At 37.8% G+C, this 23,674-nt stretch overlaps 1 long non-coding RNA gene across 1 annotated transcript in view; it reads right to left on the reverse strand.

Annotated features, from left to right (window-relative positions):
- Nucleotides 1-19,990, reverse strand: part of LOC110741826 — a 54,762-nt gene extending 34,772 nt beyond the window's left edge. Inside the window, exon 1 of the long non-coding RNA XR_002518763.2 lies at nucleotides 19,802-19,990. This is a non-coding gene — a long non-coding RNA (uncharacterized LOC110741826). The remainder of the gene's footprint in view (nucleotides 1-19,801) is intronic.
- Nucleotides 19,991-23,674: the final 3,684 nt, after the last annotated feature.

Raw genomic sequence — 23,674 nt, forward strand, 5'->3', positions numbered from 1 at the left:
TATATTTATTATGATGATAAGTAGTGCCAAGTTGATGATTTTCACTGCTACCTAACTTCCCACTCCTTCTGGGGAAATAGTTTTGATTATTAGTAATCAACACAAATATATCAAATTTTCATGAACTATATTTTCAAGTTTGAGTCACATTGGCATGCCCTTTGTATTTGTTCACTTCTGAATGCCCTGGTCATTCATTCACATGTTTTCATGTGTTTACTTATTATACATAGAATTCTATGTGTATTCTAACTGTGTGTGTCCAATCCGACTTTTCTGTTTTGTTTTTAAATTTAAATATTGGCTCAAAACTCTGTATGTTCATTTATGACTTTTATGTTTTAAGTTGTGTTTAGAAGTCCTGTTTCCCATTTCAAGATTATACAAATATATATTCTTTCATTTAAGAAAATATTTTTCTCAAATTATATTTCATTTAGGACTTCAACCATTTGGAAATTTTGTTGTATGATTTAATGTTGGGAGTTGGCTTTTTAAAAATTATCATCTTAAAACACATAGTTTCCTACATTAGTTATGTTTCTGAGGGTTTTCAGTTCCTCTCCAGTTTTTCCATACTCCTTTGCACACCAAGAGATTGGGAAGCCTACAAACTGTGTTCTCCGGATGTAATATTAGATGACCTGATAGGCTCTGCTATGGGAGGTTCCTGCAGGTGCTGGGAGGTGGGAGGAATGAGGAAACCATGTGTGTTTCAGCTCTGATCACCCTCAGAGTGGGAGTGGCTGCAGACTAGGGGACTTTGGTGTTGATTTCAGCAGCATGGGCAGCTGTCCCGGTACCTGGGTGCTGGCCTAGTGGCTGGGCAGATCCCAGCAGGAGCAGCAGGTACTCATGGTGAGTGGTGGCACATGGGTTCCATCCAATGGCACAGCATGCCAGGCACCTATCCTTCTCTGGACTGCTCCATCAATGCTTTTAATGTTTTAAATCATTCTTAATACTAAACATGTGTTTCAAATGCCTACAGTGGCTTCCATTTTCTTCCATGGACAATGACTAGATGCACCAATTATTTGCCAAGTTGTCACTTTCAGTATAAGAATCCCCTCCATCCCTCATTCAACCCTCATCAGCACCTAGGTTCCATTTCACACATCCTACTGCAAAAAAACCTCCACCTCCATAATCTCCAGTAAATCCTTCTGCAGCCATAAGGAATTTTCCAAGTACAAATCTCATTGTCATTCTCAGCTTTGCAGAAAAATTTCAAATAATAACCATGTCTTCTCCAATAAATACATATTCTGTAAAAGGATCTACATGATGCAACCTGAATGGTCTCCTTTTACTCCACCAATGGTCTATCACAACCTGATCTCATAGGTCTATTTATTTATTTTTAATTTAATTTAATTTTTTGAGAGAGAGAGTCTCACACTGATGCTCAGGCTGGAGTGCAGTGGCGCGATCACAGCTCACTGAAACTTCTGCCCCCCAGGTTCAAGCAATTATCATGCCTCAGTCTCCTGAATAGCTGGGACTACAGGTGTGTACTCCCATGCCCAGCTAAATTTTGTATTTTTAGTAGAGATGGGTTTTCACCATGTTGGCCAGGCTGGTCTTGAACTCCTAAGCTCAAGTGATCCACTTGCTACAGCCTCCCAAAGTGCTGGGATTACAGGCATGATGGTTTTGCAGTTCTATTGGTTACAGAAGTCCCAGCACCACATGACTTAGCTAGGTCCTCTGCTGGAAGGCTCAGGAGGTAACCAAGGTGTGGCAGGAAGGCATTCCTGCTAGGGACCTGGTGAGAAGCAGCCAGCAAGTTCATCAGGTTGATGGCAGAATCAAGTTCCTTGCGGCTGTAGGACTGAGGTCCAGATTTCCTTGCTTGCTGTCAACGACGGTCCTTAGTTTCTGAGTTGCTGACTGTCCTTAGTTTCTAGAGTCCTCTTGCTGTTTTCTGCACATGGATCCCCACATATCAGAGACAGCAAAAGTAGATTAAGTCTTTCTCATGCTTGGAATATTCTTGACTTCCCTTTTTACTGCATCTCTCTGATCCTAGTTATTTGCCATTAAAGATTCAAGTGACTCAATTGAGCTTACCCTAGGTTACTTTCCCTATTGTAAAGTTGGTAACCTTATGATACCAACTGTTTCCCCACATGAGGTTGGGAGCTGCAATAAAACTATAAAGACTTCTGTCTTCAGTAAAAGGGTGTAGTAGAAAACAAATGCTATGAGAGTGTAACTTGGACTTGGGAAGGGAACAGAAGTATTCCCTGGCGAAGTTTTACCACAGACAAGAAGCACATGCATATTTGAGATTTGAACTATTAAAGCTACTGAATATAACAAATGTTCTAACCCTCTGAATTATTAAAACTATTAAGTACTACAAATTTACTAGCCCAATGAGTCTCAATGTTTTTTTAAGTTTGCTGCGTTAAAACTTCACTACAAGTGTGGTCAAAAAACCTTAATTTGAATACTTAACATAAAAAATAAGGCTCACACTGATAATATTCCTGAAGCAACTTGACAAAACCAACTTAGAGGTGCGTGCCCTCTATCTGGATTGCCAAGAATTTTATGAATAAAACCCTGATAAAGTTAAAACTTCAAATTACGACTCACATTCAAATAAAATGCCAACCAGGTAAAAGTTGCAAACATAATAAAAGGTGGAATTAAACTCAAAGAACTTCAAATGATAGGAGTTTTTAGATCCAGAAGGTATCATCCAAGTGATTAAAACAAAAAAAAAAAAAAATAAAAGACCTGTATAACAAATAGAACCATTAGGCTCAAAAGGACAAAGTAGAATATCTATGCATGGAAAAATTTAGTCTGAGATAAAAAGCTCCCCATGTGAGTGAAAAAGATTATTGGACATCTGGGAGCCAGGTGGCAAGAGCATAGGCTCAGCAGGAATCCGTGGTGGACATGCTCTGAGCGACGTTGTCCTGGTTGCAACAGTCCATCCCTCAAAGATCCACTTCTCTATTTCTCTGTGACCTGTTGGCCTCTGTTCCGGAAGGAAACTAAGACTGGGGTGAGTGGAACAAAGTACACCAGTCATCAATGCAGCTAGTAGGGGCTGCAGTTTGAGTGCCTCCTCTCTCTTCTAGGCACATTCCAAATTCCCCTCGTTGCCTCTGTAGTTGATAGCTGATCTGGAGGGATGACCCAAATGCTCACTCCTGAGAGGTCTAGGCCCTGATGCTCAACCCCTTCTCAGACTGAGGCTGTTGTACTTGCCCATCCACAGTCACTCCCTTGGGAAAGGAGTAGCCAGTGGCATCCCAGTGGATCCCCTGGGCTTCACAGGTATTCCTCTCTGCATTGTGTAGATATGACCTCCTCTCACTAATCAGGAATGGTAACCTAAGAAGATAACTCCTTTTCTTGTCCAGTTGTCCTTGGAAACAAAGAGTACAGAGTGCTCAGGTATCAGCTATAGCTAGTAGACCAAGGGGAGCTTTTCTGTGTCTCCTGGTAAGAGTTCCTGTTTGGGGACCATGTCCTGTGACTCTGCACAAGCCAGAACTGTGGAAACAAAAAGATCAAAGGCCTCTAATAAGTAATGGAATTTGGTGATAAATTAGGCCACTCCTGCTTGCATCACTTGGCTCTGGGACTCAGGTATTCTTCCAGCACTTTTCCGTACAGAGGCCTGTGTCAATGCATATGCCTCATGGGGGATGATGGTCCCAGATCCCAGCTGGCATGTCAGGTGTGCCTTCCACCTGTGTTCCAGTGCTTTTCAGTGAGGTTACATCCAGATGGCACGGTGTGTGATATGATCAGTAAAGCCCATGGTCACAAGTCCATTACCTCACATCCCTCACTGTGAAGTGGATCCTTAATGACGTACGAATTGAAGGGACTTTCTGCCAGACACTGGCAGCCTCCAGTTAGCGGTACCAGCTAAGCTCTGCAGGCAGGAAAGACAAACCTTTTGCGGGATAGATAATTATGCTTCCAAATGAAACCAACCCAAATGATAGTTCTTTTGATAAACATAAAAGCTGACCCTTCTGGTCTTAAAGCTTGAAACTTTTATTTCTTTTATCCAAGTTATTTTCTCAGGAAGCAACCTTCAGTCCTCTCAAAAATAATATCAAAGAAGTGAAACTCACCAGATCAACACATCCAGGCAATGGGATGCTGGCCCCTCATGCATCATGATTGCTTCCTTGCCCCTCCCTAGTTCCTGTTTTCTTACACATTGTTGCATTTCTTCCTGGCTATATAAATCCCCAGTTGTAGCCAGTCATGGAGTTGAATTTGAAACTGAGCTCCCATCTCCTTGCCTGCAGCACCTGATCAAAGCCTTCTTCCTTGTCAATAATCATTGTTTCAGTCATTGGCTTTCTCAGTGGTGAACAACAGGACCTAGACCAAACTCTTGGCGTTTCAGTAACACAAGGATGAGATACTAGTTCTTCCAGGGTGGAATAAGGCCAACCAATCAACTTTCCATTAAGAACCTCATTGGTCTCTGTGAGGAATATTGCCTACGGGCATTCTCTGTTAATGGTGGTGGGCACTCAGGGGCTGCAGTGGTTAGCTTGGTCACTACACACCCTCTATGTCTGCCACTGGGGCCACTCTCTTCCATTGGTAAGTTCTGGAGTCACTGATGAGGAAGGATGGATAATGCCAAATGGCTGAGTTCTATCTAGTGCTTAGCTATTCAGTAACTGCCCCTGAGTGGAGGAGTGGACGCCCGCTAGTGAGCATTAAACATGTGCTATGATAGTCCTCAAGCTTCGTGACCACTCCCATATGTCCAGCAGCAAACCTTCAGTCCAGACTGCCTTGTCTATGATTTTCCAGTACTTTTATTTCCAGGTCCCTGAGAGGCCATTGGGAATAGAATGAAAGGCCAGTTTTGAGATGGAGAAGATCTTTGAAACATCGTAAGGTTGAATAAAAGTAAAACTTCAGATTGTATGAAAGTCCTTCTAGTAGAGATATATCTGTAACGACTATTTGCTATAGTCATGCAAACAAATATATAGCAAACAACATTTTTTTTTCTATAATGGGAACATTGTAAATATTTTTGAAATCGTCGGTCATAAAGGTTCTGTTGCAACTACTCAGCTCTGCCACTGTAGCACCCAAGCAACTGCAGACAACATGGAAATGAGTGAGCATGACTGTTCTGCAATGCAGGTCGGGTGCTAGATTTCAGCCCACAGGCCATTCTGGTAAGCACATGAAATTAATTATCAAAATGATATTTATAATGTGTCACTAATTACTTAAAGTTTTAAAAAGTTTAAAAAATATTTAAACATATTACAACTATTTTTAATGTAGAAAATGGCAATTTATTCCTAGGTACGTTTTAAAAGTTAAAAACAAATATACACAAAAGACTTGTAGGATAATATTTATGGCATATTTATGCATAATAATCCCAAACTAGAAACAACTCAAGAGTCCATCATTAGCAGAATGAATAAACAAAATATGACTTACTCATATGATTAAATGGTACTGGATGTTAAAAGAAAATGAACTACAGGCCAGGCATGGTCACTCAGGCCTGTAATCCCAGCACTTTGGGAGGCTGAGGCAGGTGGATGACCTGAGGTCGGGAGTTCGAGACCAGCTTGACCAACATGGAGAAACCTCATCTCTACTAAAAATACAAAACTAGCTGGGCATTGTGGCGCTTGCCTATAATCCCATCTACTTGGGAGGCTGAGGGAGCAGAATTGCTTCAACCCGGGAGGCGGAAGTTGCAGTAAGCCGAGATCACACCATTGCACTTTAGCCTGGGTAACAGGAGTGAAAACTCTGTCTCAAAAGAAAATTAAAAAAATTAAAAAAAAGAAAGAAAGAAGAAAGAGAGAGCGAGAGAGAAAGAAAGAAAGAAAGAGAAAAAAGAAAATGAACTACAACATGAATGAATATCAAAATATTTTGGTAATAGAAGCTTCATTAAAAAAAAAGTATGGTATATATGCCAAATGTTTTTGTTTCTATAAAGTTATGGAGCAAGTATAACTTATGGCAGAAAAAGATCATAGTAGTAATTGCATTAGGGTGGGTTGGGTGGAGATTGACTAGAAACTAGCATCAAGAGTTTTCTGGAGGGATAAAAATATTCTCTATCTTTTTAGACTCTTGAATTACAGAGGTATGTACATGTCAAAACTCATCAAAAGATAAACTTACACCTTGTGCATCTTATTGTATGTGAATTTTACCTTTAAAAGAAAAAAGTATAATACCTATTATACTCTAAATTACATGCTTGCTGAAGCATTTAGGGGTGTACTGACATTAGCAACTTACTTTTAAAACATCAGAAAGTAAAATTGGTTAACACATGAATGGAGTGATGGATAGTGGATACAATTTTAAAGAAATACTAGTTGTAAAAAATTAAATGGTTTATGGTTAGTATTTAGCAATACAATTGTAAAATCTAAATGATTTAGTATTTGGATGCTATATAATATGTTCACGTTGCTATAAGGAATACTGAGGTTGGGCAATTTAGAAAGAAAATGGATACACATGATCCTGGACAACAGAGTGAGACCCTGTCAAAAAGAGGGAAGAAGAGGGAAGGAAGGAAGAAGGAAGGGAGGGAGGAGGGAAAAAGAACGCGCGGCGGCGGCAGAAGCGGCAGGCAGAAGCGGCGTGCGGCAGGATCAATAAGATCAGATCCGGCCATCGATCACAAAACCGGCTGTCGGCAAATCGTCCACGAGATGGGGTGCCAGGGAGGAGGTGCCAGGCTCTTTTTAACAACCAGCTCTGGTGAGAATGACTAGAGTGAGCACTCAGTCACCACAATGAGGCTGGCACCCACCATTCATGGGGAATCTGCTCCACGACCCAAACACCATTCATTAGGTCCCACTGCCAACATCCGGAATCAAATTTCAACGCGAGGTTTACAGAGTCAAATATTTGAACTATAGCAAGTGTTATCCATGATAAAATTGTTTTAATGTTTATGTATGTTAGAAATTTTTTGCAATAAGATAATGGAAAAAATAGGAATTGCAAGCATCATATTCAGAATAATGGTATTCGCTATTACGATTTTATTCCTACTGCTCAAATTGTATTGTGGAAGAAGTATTGACACATCATGGAGAATGTATAGAAAAATACTATGAAGTTATACTTTTATATTTGGCTTAATTTCTATTAATATATTCAAATTAAACTTGCTTACAATTTATTTTTTGTTGCCCGTGAATCTGTTTTTCATGGGTTATTGATGAGTTCCAGAAAGATTCTGTTAATTAAAGTATTTTAAAGAATTTTTTTCCTAGATAAATAATAGTCACATATATCAGCTTTGCCTCTATATTAACTTCTAATCCCATTTTTTGTTTTACTATGACATTTTTGCTCATACTTTTCATGTGAACTAAATAATACATTCTACAATGATCTTTAGTAAAGGAATTTATTTAAATATGGCTTACTAAAATATTTACGTAACTCAGTAATCAAAGTAGGGACTTAAACATTTCTGGCAATACGGTTGACATATGCTTAAAACAAAAAAATTTTCTTAAATTTGGGATAAATTATTTTCTCTTTTCCCTTTTTTCTCTTGAAAGGTAGGTACTCAAATTTTTCTGATTAGAAGCTCTAGGATGTAAAACTCCAATTTTTTCCAAATTGAGATATAGTGTGATTATTAAAAAAAAATACGTCTTAAAGCAACACAATTTAAGGTTTTCACTCTTCTGCAAACTTAAATTGGCACTACGTTTATTGTAATATTATTCATTAGTTTGCATTCATATATACATTTAAGCTCTTTCTTTCATATAATATTAGTATTTGATAGTTTATAGTAATTACTCCACGTTATGGACTGAGTAGTGTCCTCCAAAGTCCCATGTTGAAGCCCTAAACCCAATAACTCAGAATGTGATCGTATTTGGCGACAGGGTCTTCAAACAAGTGATTAATGTGAAATGAGGTCATATGGGTGGGCCGTAATCCAAAGTGACTGGTGTCCCTATAAGGTGTGGAGATTAGGCCACAGACACACACAGAGGGAACACCAGGCGAGCACATGGAGAGAAGATGGCCCTCTACCAGCAAAGAAGAAAAGCCTCAGAAGAAACCAATCCTGAAGATACCTTGGTCTTGTACTTCTCGGCTCCAAGATAGTGGTTAAGTCTCTCTGTCTCTTGTACTTTGTCGTGGCTCCTCTCTGGGAAACGAACAGAATGTTGGCTATCATTTCTCAAATTATCCCTCAGGTCCAAAAGTCCATAGAATGTTTTCAAGTTTTCTCAGTTTCGAATATATGTGATATATCTCATTTATTTTGGAAAAGATACAGTTTGTAATGACATCAATGGATGGTCATTTTAGATGTTCATGTAGAACTCCTAACACAGCGGGTTAAAAAGGAAACAAAGACACTTAATCTAGATTTATTTATTTTTATTCCTGATATGACATAGCTCGTGAAAAATGTTAAAGATTGTTTAAGAAGACAGAATGGTAAGTGGTTACATTGTGTACACACCTACTCTCCTAATGGGTATTGTGTCCGGATGTTAAAATATCCAGTGACAACATCAGTCACAAATTGAAAAGTACTGCAAGTGAAGCAAGTTAGATGAAATAGAAGAAAATGTACTCTTGGAATAAATGTGTTAGATTACTCACTCTGATGCCATAGATACGTGTGAATAGCTGAATAAAGTTATTTTACATAAGAGTGGACATATGCTATATATCTAAATTAATATGCCATTTATGTAATATGTTAATTAAATATCTGTAACAAAGTGAATGAATCTTAAAATTAGACATTTACATATTTCATTTACATCCTTAGAATTTAGATACCTAAGTTCATGAAAAACTTTCCCCGTGTTAAGGAATATATGCTTTATTCATTTAAAATAGGTTAGTAGGAGATGTGTGTGTGTGTGTGTGTTTGATGCATCTATTCTGCTTTTGTAATTAGAAAAATTTGCCTGGTTATTTTTCATAAATAAATTGAGGAAATGTTTCACCATAAGATTAAAAGAAGAGGGATGCGCCGACTGCTTGAAACAGTGTAACTTGTGTTCTCTTAAGTCCTTGGCTCCCTGTCATACCAATGAGTCTTCACAATGGCAAGAAGCGATTGTAGATATTCACCTTGTGGTGAAGTCCAGACACTGAGTGACTCCCCATTCTTCCCTTGCCTGTTAATGCAGCACGTGCCAGTGGAGCACGGAGGTGGGAGGAAGAGTGCATGAGGATGTCATCATTTTTTCAATCCATCTGCTTTACTCTCCAAACTTTTCCCTTTCCATGTGGACTTTGGAATCCTCTGGCTCAGGGGAGGGAAGCCATGGCCCTGCTGCTCCCCTGTGCCTCTTACTAACCAACTGGGATAAGAGATCACACAGTCTCTCTGTAGAGGGAGAGAAAGGATGAACAGTCACAGATGAAGCCAAGAGATCTGACCCTCTGAAGTGGGATTTACGTCCTAGGCGTCTTGGGCCAAAATGGGCCAATAAGAAATAGTAACCCTACTAGACAAAATTAGTAATCGAAGGCCACTGACAACTTCCCGTTTTTCTCTGGTGAGATTTTGGAGAGGGAGTAGCTGACTGCTGTTCATATCACACCAGCATCGTGCAGCAGCAGTGAAAGTCAAGAGGCATCACTGCCTGTACTAGAGAGAATCCAAGAGGTCCTGATGTCCTGAGAGGGGTACTGGAGTGGCTTGGGGCCTCCAGGGGGCAGATTAGACTCCATGGACCAACGCACAGAAAATGGTGGGACGTAACTGTGCTGCAGTTTGAGTAGAGGAGGGCATCGCTGTGACTACAAATGGTAATTTAAAAATAAGACAAACCCCACCTTTGTTCTGACCAAGGTGACGAGGGACAAGATCAGGCATTATTTCGAGTGACAGTTGGACATAAAGAGTAAAACTGACTGAAAGATGATGCTGCAATTATCAGGATCAAGAACTACAGATCTGTGTGTCAGCCAAGCATCACATCACCATCTTTTGAGCTCCTTTTCAACAGCTGCACAACAGATTGCAGATGAGTGTGGGAGGGGTGTTAGCCAAGAACACTTCCAGACTGAAGACACCAAGGGCTGGGTTTCATCCCGCTGAGACTTTCAGCGTCACTGCCTTGATAATTATGTCATTGATTAAGAGTAATAAATCTCGTGTTAAAATGAAAGATTAGAACTATTATTCTCACAACAAAACCCTATGAATAAAATTGGATTGAGGAATCAAATTCTTATATTCACTCCTAATTATTTAGAAGCCAGGCTACAAACAAAGGCAACATGATTTATAAACCCGCAACTGTGAACGTAGCAATATTATTTTATAGGCACAAACCCAATCGAGCTCAACTCACATCAATCAGACAGTTTATGAAAACAGCTCCTTGGTAGGTTTTGAAAGAAAAGCTGTTAAAGAGCCAAGTGCTATGTTTGTGAGTAGCACAGTGAGTATTATAGTCTGCCCTCCAAACTACAGTCTGCCCTCCAAACCTACCTTCAGTTTTTTAAACTTGTATCCAAACCACTATGAAACAGAAAACTCAATATTTAATGGTATAATACATACTAAAAGAATGAGAAAGCACCTAACATAGCTACAGAAATATAAAATTTTTTTTTTTACAATATCTATAAAGCTAACCACAGAAGTCAGAATAATGCCACAAGGCAAGATAAATAACACTTCGATAGGCAGGAATTCATGCATAAAGGACTAATGGAAAGGCCAAAATGTCAAATACCCAAACAGACACAAGTCAACCACAGAAGAGAGAAAGGGAGTGGAGGGGTGGGGAAGGGGACAAGTGATGAAGGCAGTTGGGAAAACAAGTTAATGTTGCTCCGGTTAAAGCCATCTATATCAAGAAATTGTGGACATGTGCAGAAGTGCCAAGGGCTCCAAATTTCCATCATCCAAGTAACATATTTTTGTGGATATCTGCTGTATCCTATTAGAAATTATGAAGTTCTTTTATCAAGGGAAAAATATGAAGGGCTACAGTACACTTGTTTGTGCAAGTGTCAAGTGTGAGAGTTTATGTAAGGGGATATATAATCAGAGGCTTCATTGTGTTGTTTAATTTAGCTTTGGGTGTTACAAGCTAGCCTTCATTGGGCCTTTGGGGGAAGAAGAAAAAACATTGACATAATCTACTGTGGATGAGCCTAGATGTCTGTGCAGGGGTGGGGAGAGGGGTACACTGCCCTTGATCTCTCCAAGAAAACAGGACACACAGTTATTTTGACCTGTTCCCACATGAAAGCTGGCAGTGATATGAAAAATACTTTCCTCACACTCGGACTCAAATTCTTAGGCAAAATACCATCTTTCTTACGTTTTGAGCAGCCAGCTATACAATGGAACCTCACAAATAATAACTGAGAAAGAAATGAAAACAATGTGTGTTGTGCAGAGATAACAAAATACGCACAAGAGAAAGAAGAGGTAAATGCCTCATGACCGAAGAACATTCTTTGTAAACCACATATTTTTTTTTTTTGTCTCATTCCAAAAACAGAAAAAGAAAAGTGCTGTTATTAAGGACTCAGTAGTGGGTGGTGGATAAATACCATCAAGAAGGATGTACTAATGATGGTGTCTTAAAATAAGTAAAGGCAATTTTTGTTGGCCAGAAGCCATACCCTATAATTTATTATGTTCAGTGCAAACAGTGTGATTCATTAGGAATCCTGAGAATGAGATGTGACGTCCGACATTATTCATGCAGGACATTGGAACTGAAGTTAATTATTTAAAAGAAAAACTGTGCAAGTAATGCCCTAATCATTTCCACTTGAGGCCACTAACAAAAGTCAAAGCAAAATTTCTGATACTTCGTGCATTTAAATAGGGGTAAGGGGACACTTCAAGAATTAACTACAGAAAATATTCTGTCAACTTAAGGGTTATTATAGCAAACATGAGTTTGGTCATCAATTGTTACATGCCTATTTGCAATATTAACTTGTAGTAAAAATATTGATATACTTTCTCCATGTATTAGTCAATTATGTATTTTTTGGTATTATATTGAGTTTTCAGAGAGACTCCAGAACTCTCTCTCTCTCTATATATATATAATATATATAGTATATTATATCTATAAATGACTGTACTATTAGTAAATTAAAAATCACATGATTAAAATGAAACAATTTAAAAACATTATTTCAGTATAACTCAGGCAAATGTACACTTTCTATCTTATCCTATTTATAAGGTTCCCTAAGAACCAGAATAAGTTGTTTTTCTTTACATTCTCGTTTATAGAAGTCATCTCTTCTTTGCAGAGTCCTTTCTGGCAATAGTAATCCTGGAGCTTTTTATAGATTACATATTTCTGGAAAGCAAAGTCTTGTTTAAGTCTTGTTTAAATTTGTCCTCTTAAATATATATATATAATTATTATACATTTATATATAGTTTATTAGAACTGCTAAATTGCACTACTAATCTTATAGTACTAAAATCTAATTTTATAAAATTATCTGCTTATGTGAAATACAGAGGGTGAATAATGTCAACAGCGATGTTAAGAGCTTAACATAATATAATGTTAAGTTTTGAAAACATTGAATTCAGTCTGTCAACTTAGGGCAGGGTGGTAGTAGAGGCTAGAGAATTTCTGAGTTTTGTGAAGACAACGAATGTTAATTGTTCAGATTCCAAATAAGTTCCTGGGGCTAGCATATATTCATTCACTTATAAAATTTTCATAGGGGACTCAAGTTGTTCCAGGAATCATGACATAGTATCATGAATATAAACATGGGCACACACAATACCGAAACATTATTATATTTTTGTCTATATTCATTCATGCTACTTTTGCTGAATTATGTCCTCTAAAACTAAATGCTAAGAAATGGGCAAAATAGGCCTGGCGCAGTGACTCATGCCTGTAATCCTAGCACTTTGGGAGGCAGAAGCGGGTGGACTGCCTGAGCTCATGAGTTTGAGACCAGCCTGGGCAACACGGTGAATCACTGTCTCTACTGAAATACAAAAAATTAGCCAGGGGTAGTTGGGGGTGCCTCTAGTCCTAGCTACTTGGGAGGTTGAGGTAGGAGAGTTGCTTGAACCGGAGAGGCGGAGGGTGCAGTGAGCCAAGATCGCGCCACGGCACTCCAACCTGGGTGACAGAGAGAGACTCCATCTCAAAAAGCAAAACAAACAAACAAACAAACAAAAAAAAAAATAGAAAGAAGAAATGGGCAAAGTAAGCTGGATAACATGGTTCCAAGAAATTAATCACTAACAGATTTAGTTTAACAGACAGGATTTGTTATGGTTTTAAAAATTTTTTAAGGGGTTGGGAAAAAAAATCTCAATAATCTCTGATGCAAAAACAATATACCTCATTTTAAAAACATTTTCAACTATTGAGTGATAAAATCACAATGATTTTCCATTTCACCAATGTTTGGCAGTCTTTTTAAAGAAGCAATACCTTGAATGAGATGAAATCAGTACATAAATGAGGAAAAGTAAATCTTTATACAATTCTGTACTTATACATAGCTATTTAGTATACTATAATAATATTGAAAAAACTGAATCACTTTTCAGTAAGTATTTATATGGAGATCCTGAACTGGGGCATGCAATAAGAAAATCAACCTAAAAATTATCAGCCACCAAAAATATCTTAATTCTTCGCTAACTGCCCACTTAAAATATAACAGACTATTTACAAATACTTTAAAGAAAGTAATTACATGTTCTGGATAACATTTCTCCTGTTGTTACATTTTCTGTTCTTTTCTGGGAAGCTCTTAGCCCTATATAAAGAAATCAATTGCATCTTGTCTTTTTTTAAATGATTAAGGGAATGTTTCAATGTATACTTTCAGATTTCAGAGAAACGTTAAAAAAAAATGAGAGTGGCCTTTAAGCTTCAAAATTCAAATAACCTGAAGTCCAATGATGGAAGCACAAATCATTCACTCATTGTTGCATCACATAAATAGTTCATGGGCAAAAAATAGAGAGAACGGAGGAATAAATAAAACTTTTTCACTTTGAGAACCGTGATTTGACTCTTGGTATCCCCAGAAAGAGCTGACAGTGGGTGAAAGTCAGTATAAGAAAGATAATCCAGGGTTTCCAAACATAGTAGCATTGTTAACACAAGAACCGGTTCTGACAGGTGTGAACACTGAAAACTCATTATAAATTAGTCAGACTGTTCACATCATCAATTAGTCCCCAGCTCATTGATATTCAGGCTTCCTGTTCTTCCTTGTCTGAATAGGCTGTGAGTATCTCCCTCTAATAACCACTCTGGGGTCCCTTTGTGCCATAATCAATAGTTTCATTTTATTAAATTACTTCATCTTTCCGTTATGCCACATGTCGTAGGTGAAATGGAGTATAGAACATTTTAATATCTCTGATAACAAGAACAGTAAAAATAAAGCTAATTTAGAAGTCAAAGAAGTTCGAGACACCCATTTACACATGCATGTAATACAAGCTTATTTCAATCCTGTATAAACGGTATTACATATATTAGCCTTAATTCATGTAAGATGAAAATACAATTTGATCTGTTCATACCAGTTTAGTACCACTGATTTAGCACCTTTGTGCAAAGCATCAGCTTTTCAATAAAAAGTAAAATACAGCTGCCTATACTTCTTTTTGTTTGTTTGTTTGAGACAGTCTTTCTCTGTCACCTAGTCTTTAGTGCAGTGGCGCTACCATGGTTTACTGTAGCCTCAAATTCCTGGGCTAAAAGCAATCCTTCTGCCTCAGCCTCCCAAATTACTAAGATCACAGGCACTTGGCACTATGCACAGCTCTTTTGAAAAAATGTTTTTGTAGAAACAGGATCTTACTATGTTGACCACGCTGGTCTCGAACTCCTGGCCTCAAGGGATCCTCCCGCCTCAGACTCCCAGGGCACTAGATTACAGGCATCAGCCACCTCACTCGGCCAGCCTATGCTTTTATGAAATGTTTGTTTTAATTATAGTTTTATATGTTTATATTTATATACATTATCTTAAAATAAAAATATATAACATAAATGTAAATTTTATATATTTATATTATGTTATATCATGTTTATATTTATATACATTTTCTTTTAGATTGCCTTGCATTATAATTTACATACAATACAATTTTTGCATTTTTAATGTAGTTTGATAAATTCAGATAATTGTAGATAGTCATAAACTCATCACCAATCAACAGTTCAATGACACTAAAAAGGTACATGGGGTTTCAGTTAATCTAAAATAAAAGCAAGGTTTAGATGTCAAAAAGAAAAAAAGTCTCCTAATTCCTCTTTGCAATACTTAATTCCCTCCTCTGACCTCTGGCCCTAGACCATCCCTGGTCTCTCAGTCAATATTGTATACAGTTTTTTTTTTTTTCTTTCAGAATTTCATGAAAATAGAATCATATAGCATAGAGTCCTTTGTTTTTGACTTCATTTACTTGTGTTTGCATATATTAATTTTTCCAACTCATTACTAATTAGTATTCTATATGATGGAAACATAGCAATCTGTTTATAATTCACCAGTTGATGGTCACTTAATTGTTTTCTGTTTTTTGTTTCTATTATGAAACATGGTTTTACGAACATTCGTATAGGAGTTTCTGTGTGGATGTGTGATTGTGTTTGTGTTTTGGTTTTTGGTTTTCTCTGGAGTACATACCTAAAAGTGGGATTGCTGGGCCACACGATGTGACTCTGGTTCTCTAAGAAAAAAAATGCCCACATGGTATTAAACGGGAAACATTAGTACTTGGGAGAATAACTGTGAGAAAATAGGGAGAGAAGCAAAAAAGAGAAGGCTGTGGGAGGTTTCTGACTGCAGTAAGTCTGCAGCAATGTGGAGGAGGTGGGTGAGATCTTGTGGAGTCCAATCCGGTGCAGTCAGAGAAGCCGTGGGGCGTCCTGAAGCCAAAGTCAGCGAATGGATGACTGACGCCCCAGGCTGCCGTTGAGGGTCTCTCTGGTAACATGGTCACACTCCATCACCATCTGGGGGCAGTGTATGAGGACCACAGGCTCACTACGAAATTCATGGTGTAAATCCAAGTACAACAATTGGGACGCTTGGTCACCTCTGCTTCCTGTCATTGGAGATCCGGGGAGTGCTTTCTCCCACCCGCCAGGTGTGTGAGAGGCTGCTGCTGTGTGCCTCATTCCCACTGGTGAGGGAAGACAGGTTTCAACCGCTTCACATCTCATGTTTTTTCTTTTTGACTCGCCCCATCTAATGGAACACTGAAGAATCTTCTGTGTGGATGATCAACCTTAGAGTCTCAAGGGTGGAACCATGGGAATTATTAAGAAACTGTTATGGTGGTCTCACTGGCAAATGGCATTAATCCAAAGTTGCAGTTCTCCATGTGTGCTCCTAGGGAGACACTCAGGGTCTCTGGGGTCCACTCAGGAGTCTGTGAGATCAGAACACTTTTCAGTTCTAAGCTTTTCACTTTCTAACTCTTATACGTAAATGTACCATGGAATTTTCTGAATTCAACGTGACCTGATAGTTTAACTGATCTGATGGCTAATGCAATGTTTGCTCATCTATTCTGATGTTTTCTAGAATTTTCTAAATAGATGTAGGTTATCATATGTGTGTTTTAAGAGATTATTCATCCTATTTTTGAGCATTTCAACTGTGTTGTTTTCAGCTATCTTTGGTTACACCTGTAATAATCTTTGTGATGACATTATTATTCAATAAATCATTAGTTAGAAATCCCCAAAATTTATTTGCTGCCATACAAGAAATCAAGAATTACACTCTACTATTTTATTTAAACATTTTATAACTTTTCAAAATTTTTGAATTTTACCTAACACTTTATTTTAAAATTTAATACTTTTAAACTAAAGGAATGTATCTATTTTTAAATTTTAAAAATGGAAAACAGGAAACTGATTTATTCAATCCTAGCTCACTATCTATTTCTTAAGATGGTGAAAACACAAATGAACCTAACATATCAGAAAATTATCTCACCCATAGAATAGGAAATCTCCTCCAAAGCAACTGGGTAAAACTACAAATAAGAACTAAATAATGCAAAATGTCATAACTCCATTGACTTTATATATATTAACAACTTATCATTTTAGCAATAGGAAAAATAACACCATGGTGCTTGTTATGGCAGGATCATTTTGAAACCAATAATTTAGAATGGTAAAAATGGATTGAATAATTATCATAGATGTGATCAGCTCTTTAAAAGCCAAAGATTATCTGGTACATTTTTCCAATGCACAGATGAAAAGAACACTGATGCCTCTTGCTGGGAACACTGTCATATTCCATTGGTTGTGAAAGTACAGCCTGACGAGCATCAAAATCTTGTACAATTGACATTCCTGAATCCTTGTTGAAAGAAATGTCAGTAAAATAAATCAAGGCAGTGACATTTTCACTGATACAGCAACTCACCAAATGATAGGTTTAGCTGGAAGCATGCAAGATAAATTAATATTTTGTTTGCAGAATAACACATTTAACATTCAAATGGATGGATCTACACATATGGATAGAACTTTCTTTTGCTCGTATTCATCTGGTATCACCCCCAACAAATCGTCAAAAACAGTCATGAATTCCCGGCGACAATCACAATTAGTGCAGAAATATTGAAAATGATAAAAAACAAACTTTTTTTGAGTTGCATGGTTGATCTTGGAGCAACTTTGAATGCTAAACTTCCACAAGACACAAAGGACTTGCAAAAACACTGTGATCAAACTTTAGCCTGACCTCCACCTGCACTGGCGCATGTCCCAAAGCTGACCCCCAGTCCCTGAGCCCTTGTACAAGGTCTTAAGAAAATGCAACATTGCCAAACGGCAAAAATGTACATTGTCCCAGCCTACATTGTCAAACCATTTTCAGTGATTCTCCACTCATCCCTCTTCTGTAATTTTCCATTCCTCTATAGCCCACCTAGTTCCTTTTGGTTTTTCCTTTTTTATTTTGAAACGACGTTGTTGACATTTGCACTAATGGTGCAAAACCGATGATGGGTGATATTCCTGGGGTTTTCGCGTGAATCAAGGCAGTAGAAACAAATTGCACAAGTAGTCATGAAATTCTTCACTGCCACAAGTTCCCAGTTAAAAGTAATGTCAGTTTTACTTAGTAATGAACTTTACTAAGCAGTAAGACATATTTAATGTTATTAATCCTGACTCCTGAGTACACATCTATTTAATATTCTGTGTAATGAATCTGGGAGTATATAAATCCCTCTGCTGCATACTGAAACCCAGTGGTTGTCCTCAGAAAAAGTACATCTGTGGCTGAGTTTCAAGTCTAAATAGTTGCTTTTTTCACTCGATACTATTTTCAATCAGAAAAGCATTGATAGAAAAACAATAGTTATTCAGACTTACGTGTTTGTCAGATATATCCGAAAAAATGAAAAAGTCTCTAAAATATTTGTAATGCATGCATAATGCATGCATATGACATATATACATATATCTCTATATATATGACTTTAAAGAAATACAATTTTGAAAAACTTATTTTTGCCATAGTGAAATAAATAGCTTCCATTACTTAAAAGAACTTTCACGTAAGATTTGTGACAATATTAATAAGCACATGTATTTAATATTATGTGATTAGAGTTGGCAACTCTTGAAAGATCTGCATGATTCAGTAGACCAACATTTTCCCAAATGACCCATTTGTATGGTTATAATGCTTTGTGTGGGTAAAAGATTTTCAAAATTTCAGATGTATCAATGGATTTTAGCGTAACAGATAAACAAGTTCTTTGACATAATTATGCATTTCACATTGCAAATACTCTTTTAAGAAACTGCCACTTGACAGTTTTAGTATAGTAGCAAATAAAAATAATCCACATTTATCTGAAAAAGCTCATTAAATACTCTTTCCTTTTTCAACCACCTTTCTGTGTAAGGCCAGATTTTCTCTGCATACTTCAACCAAAATAATAAACTGCAAAAATGTTCAATGCAGAAGCAAATGTGGGAATCCAGTGTCTTTTATAAGCTAGTCATTAAAGAAAATTTCAAAAATGTAAAACAATGTTACTTTAAAAAAGGATAACTTACAGTTGTTTATGAAACAGTGTATATTAACATGCATAGAATTTATTGCTATGTATATGAATTTAAAATACATATTTTATCAACATATTTTTAAAGTTTTTCGGTTTTAATTCCAGAACTGGTAAATATCAATAGATGTAAAGCTCTGCAGGCCTGTTGATACTACGATGTTTAACCCTATAAAGGGAAGGGGGTCACAGGGCCAAAAATTTGAGAACCACTGACCTAAAAGAAGGTAATAGTTGTACAGGCAGTGAGAAGTTGCAAACTTCCATGTACATTTTAAAGAAATAATTGATGGCATTTCAAAAACAGCAACAAATTGGGGATAGAAGGGATACTGCAAAACACAGAGTGGTCATAGGCATGGCAGGAGAAGAGTGAGTTTCTGACATGTCAATTTTTAAAATGACTGTTTGACATCCAGGTGAAGAATTTGAGTTTTCAGTTGGATGCACTCATCCAGATTTCCATGAAGCAATTGTTGCTGAATGACACATTTCAAAGTCGTTAGAATATTGACGACATTTAAGGACAGGGTAGCTTCACTCATCTCAGGAAAGACGTGGTTAATCTACTGAATAGACCCACCCCATGCCCTAAATTGAGTCCATGCTCTTTTTCTACAACTTTCCAATGTGTAGCCTTCAGGTTTATTTATTTATTTATATATTTATTTATTTATGCATTTTCTCTCTCTCAGAAGCCATTGTTTTACTTACTTGGGCAACTGTGAAAGACTTTCCGAGAAACAAAATCCTCTCTCCATTATGACGCCTCTCTGGAAACGTAAACACTGAAAGTTCGAGCTAGGGCTGGACATGGCGGTCCGCACCTGTAATCCCAGGATTTTGGGAGGCTGAGGCGGGAAGATTGATTGAGTCCAGGAGTTCAGCACCAGACTGGGCAACAGAGCGAGATCCCTGTCTCTACAAAAAATAAAAAATTAGCTGAGTGTAGTGGTGCGCATCTGTAGTCCAGGCTACTCAGGAGGCTGAGGAAGGAGAATTACTTGAGCCTGGGAGGTTGAGGCTGTAGTGAGCTGTGATTGCACCACTGCACTCAGCTTGGGCAACAGAATGAGACACTGTCTCAAAAAAAAAAAAATTAGATCAAACATTTTCATTTTTCTATAAGTGTCAAGTTTGGTGTTCTGGCTGCTGGGTCTGAGGGAGAATCACAGAACTGGATCATTTCCTTGAGTAAACTCAGCCTTAGGTTTTAATTAAAATAAGATAATTATGTTGACGGAGATTGGATAAATTTTCAATATCTGTGTGGGTTCATTTCTTTATAAAAACAATTTCTAAGTGTCTGAAAACAGTTATAATGTGGTATTTTATACATGCACATACACACAAACACACATATAAAAATATACATAGATACATATTACTATGTGTATATATATGTTGTATATTTGTACAAACATATATATGCATATATATAATTTTTTATTTCTATAACTGATGAGCGACTGGAAATTTTCGTTTGTGTGAAAATGCTTTGGTAAAAATAAGAAAAGTATTATCTTTCTAGCTGATCCAGTAATACATAAAATGCTTTTAATCATCCCATGTATAAATTTAATGTTTCTAAAGATGTCCCCCAAAATATATATGTCTATATTTATACATATATATTTTAAATATATATTTACACATATATATTTTAAATATATATATATATATATTTTTAAGACAGAGTCTTGCTTTGTCACCCAGGCTGGAGTGCAGTGGTACAATCTCGGCTCACTGCAACCTCCGCCTCCTGTGTTCAAATGATTTTCCTGCCTCAGTCTCCCGAGTAGTTGTAATTACGGGTGTGCACCCTCACACCCGGGAAATTTTTGTATTTTTAGTAGAGACGGGGTTTCACCATGTTGACCAGGCTGGTCTCGAACTCCTGACCTCAGGTGATGCACCCACCTCGGCCTCCCAAAGTGCTGGGATTACAGGTGTGAGCCGCAGCACCCCACCAAAAAGCACTTTTAAATTCTTCTCTAATGTTTAATAAAATGCATTTTCTGTAAAGTCTTCAGCTTCTGTCTTAAACTAGTTTTTTAAATTTTCTCAAATACTCTCAATAGTATTAAAACCATTATGTGCAAATAAGAATGGTATTTACTAATAACTGTTAAAAGTATACTTCTATTTCTTATCTGGGCTAAACAGCTCTATATTTTCTTTGCCTTCGTAAGTTTGATTTTGAGATGAGAAGTCTTTCTTTAGTTTATTCTAGGAACTTACCCAACTTCCTTAGTCCATCTTTGTCTATAAAGCTTCCCATTGTGGCACTGATGTCTGTAGAACCTGAGGAAATTCTATTTCTTTACGACATAACGTTCTGCCCATTGTAATTCACAAGGAATTCTGTAATTTTAAAACAGTTGAAGATGTCCTTTTAAAAATATGCACGATTAGCCGTATTTTAAGAGTTTTACAATTAAAAAAAAACAAAAACAAAAAAAAATCACGGGCCGGGCACTGTGGCTTACGCCTGTAACCCCAGCACTCTGGGAGGCCGAGGCGGGCGGATCACAATGTCAGGAGATCGAGACCATCCTAGCTAACACGGTGAAACCCAATCTCTATTAAAAATACAAAAAAATTAGCCACGCTTAATGGCGGGCGCCTGTAGTCTCAGCTACTCGGGAGGTTGAGGCAGGAGAATGGCGGGAACCCGGGGGGCGGAGCTTGCAGTGAACCGAGATGGCGCCGCTCACTCCAGCCCGGGCGACAGAGCCAGACTCCGTCTCAAAAACAAAAACATTATGAAGTCAAACTAGCCAGGCTGTTCTTTGATGAAAAGTTGCTTTTTCACCTCTCTCCTAGACTAAAACCATAGGTGTGTTTGTTGTTGCGGCTGCGTGGAGGCATAAGCACGTCACATCCTTGCCTGCAGATCCACCCCCTCCTCTTCTCAGCTGTGAGATCCCCTCTAGGCCCACTGTGCTGCCTCCACGCCACAGCCCACTCGCGAGAAAAGATGGCCCTGACACTCCCGGGTTGGGTCTGTCTGAGTGGCTGGACTGCTGCCGGTTATGATACTTCTGTTTGTCCAAACGCCCTTTTCTTCTGCCTCAATGGCAAACAAAACCATTGAAATTTCCCAGGCTGTACCTAACACAGGAGAACAGTTATCCTTTATAGACTCAGATCTCCACAATATCTGGGAATTCTGTGGTCCCTTATCCTTCCCCTTTTCCAGAAATGGCCTGGATTCACCAGTAGCATACATCACCCTTAAGGGTGCCACTGTGTTCTATGCCCTCCTCCTGCCCTGCACTTTCAGTAGCTTTCCCGGTCTGAAGAAAACATGGCTTTGACATTGGATTAATAACTTTCTTTCAAATCTATATTACTCCCAGCAAAAATGTTTTTGCCGTAATACCTTTAAAGACCAAGAATTTGTCCCGCATCCTACCTTCTCCAAGGCAAAAGATATTGCAGGTGTGGTCAGCCACATCCTGGGTGAAATAGAGCAGCAAAGCACATTGTGGAAAGGGATGGTTCGTGGTATTTCAAAATACCCCATGCCTCACTTCATAAATGTATCTGAATCCCTGCCATTCCCCATTCGAATATTATATATTAATATTTAAAAATATGTGTAACTTTATACATATATTTATTTTTTTATTTATTATTTATTTTGAGACAGAGTCTCGCTCTGTCATCCAGGCTGGAGTGCAGTGGTACAATCTCCGGTCACTGCAACCTCCGCCTCCTGGGCTCAAGCAATTCTCCTGCCTCAGTCTCCCAAGTAGCTGGGATTACAGGCGTGTGCCACCAAGCCCGACTAATTTTTGTATTTTTAGTAGAGACGGGGTTTCACCATATTGGCCAGGCTGGTCTCGAACGCCTGACCTCAGATAATCCGTCTGCCTTGGCCTCCCAAAGTGCTACGATTACAGGTGTGCACCACCATGCCCGGCCATGTATCTGTATTTTTTGATATTCAAAGTCATCCCCAAAAACTCACATAACCACTAACAGTTTATTATACTAAATTGAGCAAACATGGAATTTATCTCGGGTTAATTTTCCAAGCTTGTTAGAAACTCTGCCTATGAGACCTTTGACTTGTTACCCCATTTATATACATGTAATTTGGAATGTATAGAGTTATATGTTTGATATTTTTATTCTGGAGAAACGCATCACTGATATAATCTAAGAAAGAATCAGTTCCCTTTCTGGCACTATTTTTAGGAAGAACATTTTGACGCTTTGTCTTTCTTTGTACATTCTTCTCATGCGTGAATGGTGAAAAAACTCTGCTATCATGCACACGAACCAATCTTTCACACAGGAAGTGTGTTTAAAACAGAAAGAACATTTTATCTTAGAAGGGGGAAGGAATGCAGAGTCTATTGCAGATGTCATTATCTTTTGTACCTTTTTAAATCTGGAAAGACAAGAGATGTATAAAACAACATTTCTCTCCCTGACATTTTCATAATATCACATAATAATTTGATAGTTCTTGTCATCAAAAATATGATTTGAGTATTACTTAGAATCACGTTTACTAGTCTCTGAAATGTCTTAAATAACTTTTTATCATAACTGTCATTAGTTTATTTTAAAATG

Source organism: Papio anubis, chromosome 19 (genome assembly GCF_008728515.1).
Source record: "Papio anubis isolate 15944 chromosome 19, Panubis1.0, whole genome shotgun sequence".
Classification (NCBI taxonomy): Eukaryota; Metazoa; Chordata; class Mammalia; order Primates; family Cercopithecidae; genus Papio; species Papio anubis.